Source organism: Bombyx mandarina, chromosome 21 (assembly GCF_030267445.1).
Source record: "Bombyx mandarina strain Sakado chromosome 21, ASM3026744v2".
In the NCBI taxonomy this organism is placed as follows: domain Eukaryota; kingdom Metazoa; phylum Arthropoda; class Insecta; order Lepidoptera; family Bombycidae; genus Bombyx; species Bombyx mandarina.
Genome location: NC_143227.1, coordinates 10,085,613 through 10,096,841, shown reverse-complemented (window position 1 = coordinate 10,096,841; position 11,229 = coordinate 10,085,613). Strand labels below are relative to the sequence as shown.

Genomic DNA, 11,229 nt, shown 5'->3' with positions numbered 1-11,229 from the left:
CGTTTAGAATCGCTGAAATTCCCGGTAGTACTTATGAGTTATTAAGGAATGTTTGATTGTGTTCAGCATTCTAATCGATAAGATCTTTTCATACAGAGAGAAAACAGTTTTTTAAAATAAAAAGCTGTAATTCTCTGTAAGCTATTTAATTTCCCTATATTACAAACAATTTTCTGTTAAAAGATTGTATGAACGTACAATTGTATAAAATTTCGAATAACAATAACTCCTCTAGATTAATCCTACTAGCGTACTTATTAACATTAAATCGAAAGTTATCTAAAAGTTAATTAAGTCTAGATAATCAAATCATTCAATGTCAATTAAGTCATTTGTGCGAAATATAAACATGTCAGCTTTCCATTACAAACATAGTAGACAATTTGAATTAAATTTAATAAATTTGTTTCTTAACGATAGCAGTTCTTGCTTAAAGTTGATCGTGACAGATCATGACCTTGTATGAAAATATTACATCTATAAACACTACCTATGCTTCGTCATACAATAATTGTCATTTAAACTAGCATTGTAAAGATAATACACACACTAAAGTGAATACTAAATTATTCTTAGCATTCTTATAAACATTTAGAAATTTAAGAAACGATTAACCCACAATCATGTTCATAACATGTGACATTTTGTTCTGCACAAACGTTTTGTTACATGATTTGAAAAACAAAAAAAAAACAAAAAATGTTTAAAAAATGTAAATATGATTTAAAGTACTCTTAAATATTGATAGTTTGTACTTAATAACGCTTATAGTAATCTTAGACATGATTACAATAGTTATACTTTTATTCCCTATCTAAATTATTTCTATTCTGACGTTTCTGATGCTTTAGCTTTGGTAATACTAGATGAAACAAACAGCAGATTGAAAGACAATCATCTTAAAGTTAATTACATTCATTACAAACCATTAGTTTGCATTTTGTTACAAAAGAAACTGATGTTCGTTACATGCAAATGAATTATAAACATACACATGCAAACATAAAATGTAAATTTATCTTTTAATCCAAATTAAATGTACATTAATATTACATCTAAATAATAGAAAGGGTTTCGAAATTTTTTATTGCACTCAACAGCAGACCAGCATGCAACCCGGCTCATGATAAGTGGTCACCAGTGCTTATAAACTTCAGCAGTGCCATAGGGGTTGCTGTCTATAAATTAAGTTTTAATAAATTATTAATATACTCAAGTCACAAGCATATTGATTTCACATAATGAAAATGTAAGAAACATAATCATGTTTGGGCATTTTCATTTATATCTGCTCATACAGAAAACACAACTTAGCAAATATATTCCACAGTTAATCTAAATAATTGCAAATAATGCTTTTGAAGACCATTGACTTTTGATCATTAATTAAAATCATCTTCTCGTAGAATTTAAAAAAGGTTATTTACAAAAATTTATATCAGTATTTTCATATATGAGTCGTCTATTATCAAAGGTGGCAATCTGTGCATTTGGATTAAAAAATGTTATTGATATGTCAATACAGATTGATTTGAATATAATCGTCTCCTTCAAAGAATACGGTTCAAAACCTGCATTAAATAAAGATTAATACTTAACCTGTTATTTATCTAAGATGTCGTTCAGAAGAGTTTTGTGACTGCCAATGGAATACAAAGTCAATAATTCGTTTTTCTGATTTACCAATAATTGTCCAAAAGTCACATTGCCGGCTTTGATAATAGTCGACTCATATTACTAACTTACTAATTACAACTATTCAAACATAATACTATAACTATAAGAACTAAACAACCTATTTTAAAACAAAATTGGCATCAATTTAGTTCTTATGAACTATTTCAATAATTAATTTATAAATTATAAACATATTTAAAAAAAATTAAGATCCCTTGTGAGTTCACGTTCCTTGCTGAATCAGTTTCTCTTCTGAAACGGAGAAACAAAGTATCTTAAGTATGTAACAAATATTGAAAAAATACGACCAGGAAAAATTTTGTGTTAATGTAATCATACTTACAAATTAATATATTACATAACACGTTCTGGTTCAAATATAGTGCATCAATCTTTTCATGTTTCAGACATTTTAGTGCTCCTTATAATTTTTCCATAAAATTTTGTCATTATCAAACCTTTGTCTACAAAAATAAAAACATTATTTTATATTGGGTAGAAGGATGAACGTGGTCACAGGCCACTTGGTGTAACTTGGTTATCAAACACCAGGAAACAAAACGTGAATGCCATCATCTAACTTTGGATGCGAGATCAATTGTGCTGTATTTTATTTAAACAGGAAATCATGACTGATTGATCATTCCAAAAAACTAGTTCGGGCCCACTTGACAATAAGCATATAATACGCTGAGTTGCAAAACATAAATACTGCCACCCACTCGGGACAATTTTATTATCTGAGGTGTGTGTGTGATAGTACGAGACTTAATACCGACTGTTTTGATCAAAACTTAACATATATGATAGCTAGGCAGCAGAAATAGGAAGGACCATTAGTTGGTGCTAATTCATTTAATTATATTATGAATAATAATTCTGTTAGCAAATAATATACCGGGAAAATAGTGTAAACTCACCGTTATCAAGGCATCCGACATAGCATTTCATTTTCGATCTTGAGGCATGCTGATTTTTAATAATAAACTTTCTGAAATGAAAATAGTTACACTGGCTTACGAAACGCTAACGAAGAAAAAAGTATTGGAGCCAAGTTATGTCTAAAGAGAATTCAAAACAGAGTTTCTCAATGTCTAATCGTCTAATATTCTCACAAAGCTAAAAGTTGCTCTAAATTAATACTACAACGTAAAATAACTCAAAACAAAACAAAAAAAAAACGATTTAAAAAATTAAAGCGTTATGTACGACATTTTGAAAACTTTTTTTTTTTTTTGAGATTGTTTTATTGGCCCTGGAGTTTTGAAAACTTCAAAGCAGTGTTTCCACTTACGTTTTTTTTACCACATTTTACCCTAGTTTCTTTTGAATTTATCCTTAAAATTTCCTAAACAACTTTCATAAATCCTTTATATAGAAAGCATAAATAAAATACAGAAAATAAACCACAGCATATTATTTAATGTAGGTATATATAATCTAAACGCCCCCAGAAGATCATAGATCTATAGGATTAGAATTTTCAAGGAAGTCGACGCATTGCTTTTATATTCTTTTGCTGCACGCAACCTAACACTGTTCGGTTCTAAAATTAAGCAATTGTTTGCTGGCATTCCCAACTTTCTATGAAGCAAGTCGTTCAGGGTTTCGTTAGAAAGCCTGTTTCTTTTGTCAGTTTTTACATTTGAGAACACTGAATAATCTTTCTACCTCAGTCTTTGAAGAAGGAACTGCTAGCAAAAGCGAAATGACAATTACAAGGTTTTCGTAAATGAAATTACCATGATAATCTTTCATGGTACATGAAGTACCTGTATATTACAATACAAGTAAGTTCTGGTGACATCAACGAAAATAGGTAAATAAAAATTTGGCGGATTATACTTATTGGGATTCTGGGGAATCCCTAAGAAAAAAGCAGTGGCTTAATCTATGATTTACTTTACTAGAGGGTTACTGTTGAATCAAACCTTCTTTATAGTTTTTATACACAACTCTGTTTTATTCTTTTACTTGTCAACTCGACTTAATGTCATTCTCTCCATAAAATAAAATGTTCATTGTTTTACTTTAATTATCGTTTATTTTAAAATTCACAACAGTTACTAGTATAGGCTTTGCTTTTTACCCCGAAATATCCTAAATCCTGGTATTTTTTAAATTGTCTTTATCATCCAAAATATCAGCTATTTTTCCCTAAAAAAGGGAGAATTCCCTAAAAGTGGAAGCACTGCTTCAAAGTACGCTAACATTTTTATTGAGTCAGAACTCGTATCTGCCATCTAGTGAGTTTATTAGTTCATTAAGGCCAAAACGTTTCAAAAATGACCTCGCCGGTTCCTAAAGATGACGCTAGTTGAATGTTCTTTTCCTTTGTATGGGAGTTGCACCCCCCTGGCGGTACCTACGCATTGACAGCATCTTTTGTTGACAGTGTCAAAAATAAGGGTGATACCAATATATTAGTATTCACTAAGATATTCGTAATCCAGCTTGTATTCGTGTATTGGTAATCAGTCGAATTCTGATATGCTAATATTCCGTATTCACTTATTCATAATATTAACCAACTCACATCGGTCGAGTTGTATCTATCCACAGAACACTGTTACTTCTAGTGAAGTATCTATCACACGAAAATATACTGGCATACGCCGTACGTGTCTCGCGGATATCTGTCTATCAGATTCATATGAATACTGCACGCGCTAAGAGTAAGTGAAATAATCTTTAAGTTTATATACTGAGCAATGAAAATAAGTACATTTCGCTTTGAGTTTTTTGTATTACACTATTTTGTATAGCACTTTTTACATGTCAAAGATGCTAGTGGGAATTTTCAAATGCACTACTTTTTTATGTTTGAACCTTCATTTCTTGATTCTACTAAAGATTCTACTCAAGACAAAATATTGCGTTTTCACATTTATTGGAATAAAATCGGTGAGCTTTATTTTCATTATTTTAATTTTATTTTCTGTTTCTATATAAGTTGGATTTAAAACGATGATTTGAAAAACGAAAGTAGGTAGTTGACAATGTTTACCAATTTCATAAATTAAAATATTTTTAGACAAAATGTAATACTGCTACAACAAAATTAAGTGTTTTTACGTAATAAATTATGATGACAATATATTTTTGCGGTGGTATTTATTTATCTTCTAAGAACTTCTCAAAATATAAATAAAAGTTTGATTTTTGAATCGAAATAACTTTCTAACCAAACGATTCATGGATTATAATATTATAACTGTTGTGTACCTACTAGCGACCTCAGTACCGTGTCAGAGGATTTTTTCGAAAATTGGAATATTTGGTCGGTGGTACCGGCCTGAAATGAGTATTCCAATTCTCCAAGTCTTTCGGTAGAAAAAGTAAAAAAGCTGATGTTTTTATGCACCAATAAGAAATAAATAATATTAGTAACTTGTTGTTTATTATTAATGTACAATGTTGACCAAATTCTGATTTAATAATAATATTCATAATAATGTACATAATATTACTTGTAAAATATTTAGTATGAAGTCGAATTCCTGGATACAATATACCATACCATATTTATATTAATTTAATAACTAATTTATGTGTATTATCTATGATTATTAACTTATTTCACGAATACCGTTTTATTTTTACTCGTTTACCCGTTTTATCGAAGTATATTAAGATATCAGGATATATTCACGTATTAGTTAAGGTATTATAATATTTCATCATGAATATATTCGTATTAGCTAATATTGACGAATATCGGTATTAACCCATCTGCAGTCAAGAACGTTTTTTTTTAAGGGATTTTATGACTTGGTAACTAGGACCTTTAAGTTATTGTCAAGAACGTAGGATCACCTCGGCATAGATTACTAACGTGAACTACCTACGCTCTTCGATCAACAATACAAGTAATTATTGTTCATCTTAGACAGGTGAATGAAGTTAGCCCCTCAAAAAAATTTTTTTTTCCTATTTTCTACTTATTTTCTATTAATTCGTTTGTTCATCATTTGTTCTTGATTGTTCACTGTTAATAATTGTTTGTTCTGCATTTATTTATTTTAAAAAAATTATTAAAAATATATGTACAAGTTAGCCCCTCGATTGCAATTTTTTATATTTTTTCGTCCTTAATGACTCGTAAATATTCATTTTCGATTGTTCTTATATAAAACACGTTTGTTCTCTTTCGAAATTACTCGTTTTTTGTTTAATTTACTATTTGTATTAGTTGATTAAATGTATGCAAAATATGTGTACTGCGCATGCGTCAACTATAATGCCTAAACTTTCTACACGGTTTTAATCGTGAAAAAAAAAACAAATATAAATCCTGAAGGAGCAATTAATTGGTATACAGTTTAATTAAAAAATAAATAAATGAAATAATGTACATTGGCGTAAAGTTAGACCAAATACATTTTTTCCATCCTTCTACCTATCGTTATGAAGGTATAAAAAAGATAGGGAGTCCACATAGTAATATAAACAAATAAGTAAATAATAATTATGTTCATTATTTATTTTTCAAGAGATAATGTAGGTATACATTATAATAACTTTTTTACACAGTCGAAATTATATTCCTAACATTAGTAAAATAACATTTTAATAATTTTTTTATAGGTTATGTATTGAAAGTGTTGGAAAATTATTTCATGTTTTAGCTGGAAAACGACATTGAGAATTATATGCAATACAAGATAATGGGCTCCATCAAATGAATTCGAATGAAACCAAATTGTTTACCATCCAAATTCGATTGTCGGGCAGATAGAAAACGAAAATTCACTCAAAGTGAACCTCGGCCTACATTTGTGAAACGGCAAAGACTCACTATTGTCAAAGTGATTGAAGAGACGACTAAAAATGAGATGTGTTATATTATTATACCTTTGCCATCTTGTAGTCAAGGTAGGTGTAACTGTCAATAATTAGTAACACTCACAGATCTCATAATCAAATAACAATATCAGAAAAAAGGAGAATAGTTAGTTAGTTAGTGGAAATAGTCAAAATGGGCAAGTGGACCTCAGTTCCTATTACATAAGGTACTAGGAAGTTTGTGATAATGAAAATTTATTACAGTGTAATATCACTTACTTACTATAACAGTGAAGAAAACATTGTGATGAAACCTGCACACCTAAATGTTCTTAGGATTTTCTAAGTGTGTAATCCACCAACCAGCACTAGGCCAGCGTGGTGGACTAAGGCCTAAAAACCCTGTCAATGGTAGTGGAGGCCAGTGTCCAGCAAGGGGATATATTATATGGGCTGATGATGATGACTAGAAAGTTACATACTACTACTACTACTACTACTACTACTACAGTACACATATAATCCTATATATTTACAAACTATAAGTTTGTTGGGTACCTAGAAATTGCTAACATTATTTCATATTTCCAGATGTCCAGCCACTTGAAAATAGGTGTAGTAATGACAAAGCTATCCAAGTAGCTCCAGCAGAGGAACACAAAGGCAAGGAAAGTGTGTATTGCCACATCACGCCTTAATATATCTGAAGCAAGTACAAGTAAACAATCAGAACCAGCAAAAAGAAAACTGTTGTTCCTGAGGACAAATTTGACAGTGATGAGTCAAATGCACCAGCAACAGAAGGATCAACAGTTGACTATGAGTTATCTCTCTATATCTCCACTCCATCAAAGACTTGTGCACTGCAGACTATAGCTCTCAAGAAGACTAAAAAAGTTGAAAAAATGAATGTGTTAACTTTATCTAAAGTGAAAAATAAATCACGTTTATATATTGGTCTTCCACAAGAATTATATTTCATAATAGGCTTGATTGAGAAACATACAAATGTTTCTGAACAAAATATAATATTATGTTTGATGAGAATAAAATTAAATAGAACATTCTCTCAATTGGCTGATGATTTCAATCTATCTGTAAGTCAAGCAAGCAATATATTTTTCAACAAACTCCCAGAAATTGCAAATGTAATATCACCCCTTGTTACAGTATAAAAAAAAAACAATGCAATAAATATATATGCAGGAAGGATAATTGATGTCAACTTGGTGGAAAATAGAAAGTTTTTAGATAGTTTGCCACCTACAATTAACTAAGTACCTATAATTAAATAAGTAATCCTTACTTATAAATAGGAATTTTTGTATTTTCACTCTTCATTCAAAAACTACTGAAGAGATTTTAATAAGACTTCTATGCTGGTCTTGTATGGCTAGCAACTCATTATTATTTTGATTCTGTTTTCCACAAATGTCCTAAATATGGGCTTATATATATGAAAAGGAATAAAGATTAATAATATGTAACCTTTGTACCTGTATGTTAGGAATAATTTTTAAATAAAACATATTTAAATTGGAATATTATTTTTATTAAATCACATTCACTTTATACACATCAATATTTTGTACTCCCTAAAAGGTAAATAGGTATGAAGATTTTTTTTAGTATTTAACATTACATTTTTGTGTAAGATTCGAAAAAATGTTATTCTTCCAAAAAGAAACTACATTACCTAACAACTGTGCAAATTACTCGGGATCAAAATCAATACTAATTATAGTGACCTGATTATTTTTTTCAAATTTGCTTTTGCTACACAAAGGTAGCAAGTTTTACTTTTAGCATAATACATATTCATTTGAACTTGTGCATAATATCTTTCTTTAATTTTTTTTTCCATTTTTTTTATGGAAACATATCATTACTCACTTGCTTTTTTGTAGATCTATCAAAAAAACATAATTTATGATTTTTTTTAACATAGTGGGCGATACCCTATTATTCATATTAATTATATACGGTGATGCGAAAATTATTTCTTTACTGAATTATTTAAGAATGATAGACATAATATAATATTTTAATACGTTTGTTTATAATTTTTAATCTATTATTTAAAAATAAGTTATCTTTAATATTTTTAATTTTTTGATTTATGGGGTTGTCACAGTCATTATTATAAAAATAGAAATTATGAGGAAATACAAATGTTTAATACAAATTATTTCGAAATAAATTCATATCAATCCAAATTAATATTTGAACTATGAAAATTGTATGGTATGGAAACAGAAATATATTTTATAATTGTAATGATTATTTATTCCATGCAGTGCCGGTTAGAGAAGCTGTGCAAACTAGAATAAATTCTAATAAAGAATAAGAATAAACTTTGAAGAGAAGAAGAAAAGAGCTTTCTTCGAAGCTCAATTCTACAAGGGTATTCAATCAGATAGCTATCTATCTCTGTCTTTCCTGTGTGAAATTTTGGTATGTCGAAATCTTGGATAAATCCAGCAAAGTTAAATAAAGTATTTACCTAAAAAATATGTTTATGCTTAAAGTCACGTGTTTATGTTATTCGAAAATATGAACCAATTTTTCAATCGAAGATTAAAACAACATTAATACTGAGAATGAATATTTATTTATAAAATACACATATATGTTTTGACCACAAAATTTGCACGATAATTAAAATTAATATTCATTAATATTAATTTAAATAAATATTAATTAATCTTCTTCTATAACTCATAGTCAACTGTTGATCCTTCTGTTGCTGGTGCATTTGACTCATCACTGTCAAATTTGTCCTCAGGAACAACAGTTTTCTTTTTGCTGGTTCTGATTGTTTACTTGTACTTGCTTCAGATATATTAAGGCGTGATGTGGCAATACACACTTTCCTTGCCTTTGTGTTCCTCTGCTGGAGCTACTTGGATAGCTTTGTCATTACTACACCTATTTTCAAGTGGCTGGACATCTGGAAATATGAAATAATGTTAGCAATTTCTAGGTACCCAACAAACTTATAGTTTGTAAATATATAGGATTATATGTGTACTGTAGTAGTAGTAGTAGTAGTAGTAGTATGTAACTTTCTAGTCATCATCATCAGCCCATATAATATATCCCCTTGCTGGACACTGGCCTCCACTACCATTGAGAGGGTTTTTAGGCCTTAGTCCACCACGCTGGCCTAGTGCTGGTTGGTGGATTACACACTTAGAAAATCCTAAGAACATTTAGGTGTGCAGGTTTCATCACAATGTTTTCTTCACTGTTATAGTAAGTAAGTGATATTACACTGTAATAAATTTTCATTATCACAAACTTCCTAGTACCTTATGTAATAGGAACTGAGGTCCACTTGCCCATTTTGACTATTTCCACTAACTAACTAACTATTCTCCTTTTTTCTGATATTGTTATTTGATTATGAGATCTGTGAGTGTTACTAATTATTGACAGTTACACCTTTTTTTTTTTTTTTTTTTTTTTTTCGGGTAGAGGGCCGAACCTCCTACGAGGTCCCCGCGCAAAAGGGGCGCGCGGGGTATGTGAGACTCTACGATCTGCATAGTGTTGTGAGCAGACCGCGGGCCCAAGGATTTTAGGGCCCACCCACTAAACGACTCCCCTGCACTCTTACACCCGACGTCCGATCCCCTCCGAGGTCAGAACCCGGATGAGGTAGGGGGGGCTACCGCGGTCAACACTACAACCAGACGGCGCGGCTCACCCCAAGGACGCCCAGCCGACTGAGCCTTCGAGGCAAATCGAAGGCTCTGAAACGTCGGCCGTCTCGGTACGGCAGCCCGTCGGGCCGCCCGGACGGTGCCGCTGGTGTCCCGGAATACCCCGCTGGACCAGAACCAGCCTGCCGGGTCGGGACGCGATACACCGTCGACCGGTCGCTCTATTTACTCCACGGCAGCGCGCTAGAGTGCTGGTAGCGCGCCGCGCGGCCTCACCCCCTCAGGTCGCCCCTTGACTTTCACCGGGGGGAGGCCGCTACCTACAGGGGCCGGGACGTACGGGCGTATTCCCGCCTCCGGCCCCCGGCTCGACGGCGACGGATTGGTGCGGAAAGGGAAGAGCTCTCCCTCTCTCGCCCCGCCGCCTCCTTCTGCGAGATGGTGGACTCGCAGAAGTCGAGCATCGCCTTCCAGGACGCGTCGCTGCCGAGCATCGTAGCCACGACGCGCGGCAGCGAGAGGTCCTCTCCTATGACTGCGACGAGGGCGGCGCGTTGCTCGTCGAAACCAGAGCAACGCGCCAATGTATGTTCCGCTGTGTCTTCCTCGTCGCGGTCCGCGCAGTGGTGGCACTGCGCCGTCGGTTCCCTTCCGGCTATCTTGAAGAGGTACCGGCCAAAACACCCATGGCCGGTCAACATCTGCGTCAGCCGGAAGGTGAGGCATCCGCGGTCGCGGCCCACCCAGTCCACGAGAACCGGGCGGACCGCCTCGACGGTACGGATGCCGGCCGACGGGTCCGCCAAGCGGCGAGACCACGCCTCCAGCACGGACCGCCGAGATTGGAGCCTCCGCGCTCGAACTACACCTTCGCCGGGGCGCCCTTCCCCTCTAGAGCGGAGGTCGCTACGCCACCTGTAATCAGCAGCGAGCGCCTCCGCCTCCAGGTCCCAGGGTGGCGCCCCGGCGAGCAAGCACGCCGCCTCGAAGGAGACGGTGCGGTATCCTCGGATGGGCCTGACCGCGATCGCGCGCTGCGGACGTCGCAGCGCGGCGACGTTCTTGCGGGTCAGGGCCTGGCACCATACCGGAGCACCGTATA

The 11,229-nt window shown here is 33.9% G+C and overlaps 2 long non-coding RNA genes across 2 annotated transcripts; both read right to left on the bottom strand.

The window, feature by feature from the left end:
- Positions 1-130: 130 nt before the first annotated feature.
- On the bottom strand, positions 131-2,922 carry LOC149500468 (uncharacterized). Its single transcript, XR_016324875.1, has 3 exons — positions 2,598-2,922; positions 2,021-2,141; positions 131-1,929 (listed from the first exon to the last, which is right to left on the bottom strand). It is a non-coding gene; the product is annotated as an uncharacterized LOC149500468 (long non-coding RNA).
- Positions 2,923-9,054: 6,132 nt separating this feature from the next.
- On the bottom strand, positions 9,055-9,899 carry LOC149500467 (uncharacterized). Its single transcript, XR_016324872.1, has 2 exons — positions 9,774-9,899; positions 9,055-9,412 (listed from the first exon to the last, which is right to left on the bottom strand). It is a non-coding gene; the product is annotated as an uncharacterized LOC149500467 (long non-coding RNA).
- Between the last annotated feature and the right edge of the window lie 1,330 nt (positions 9,900-11,229).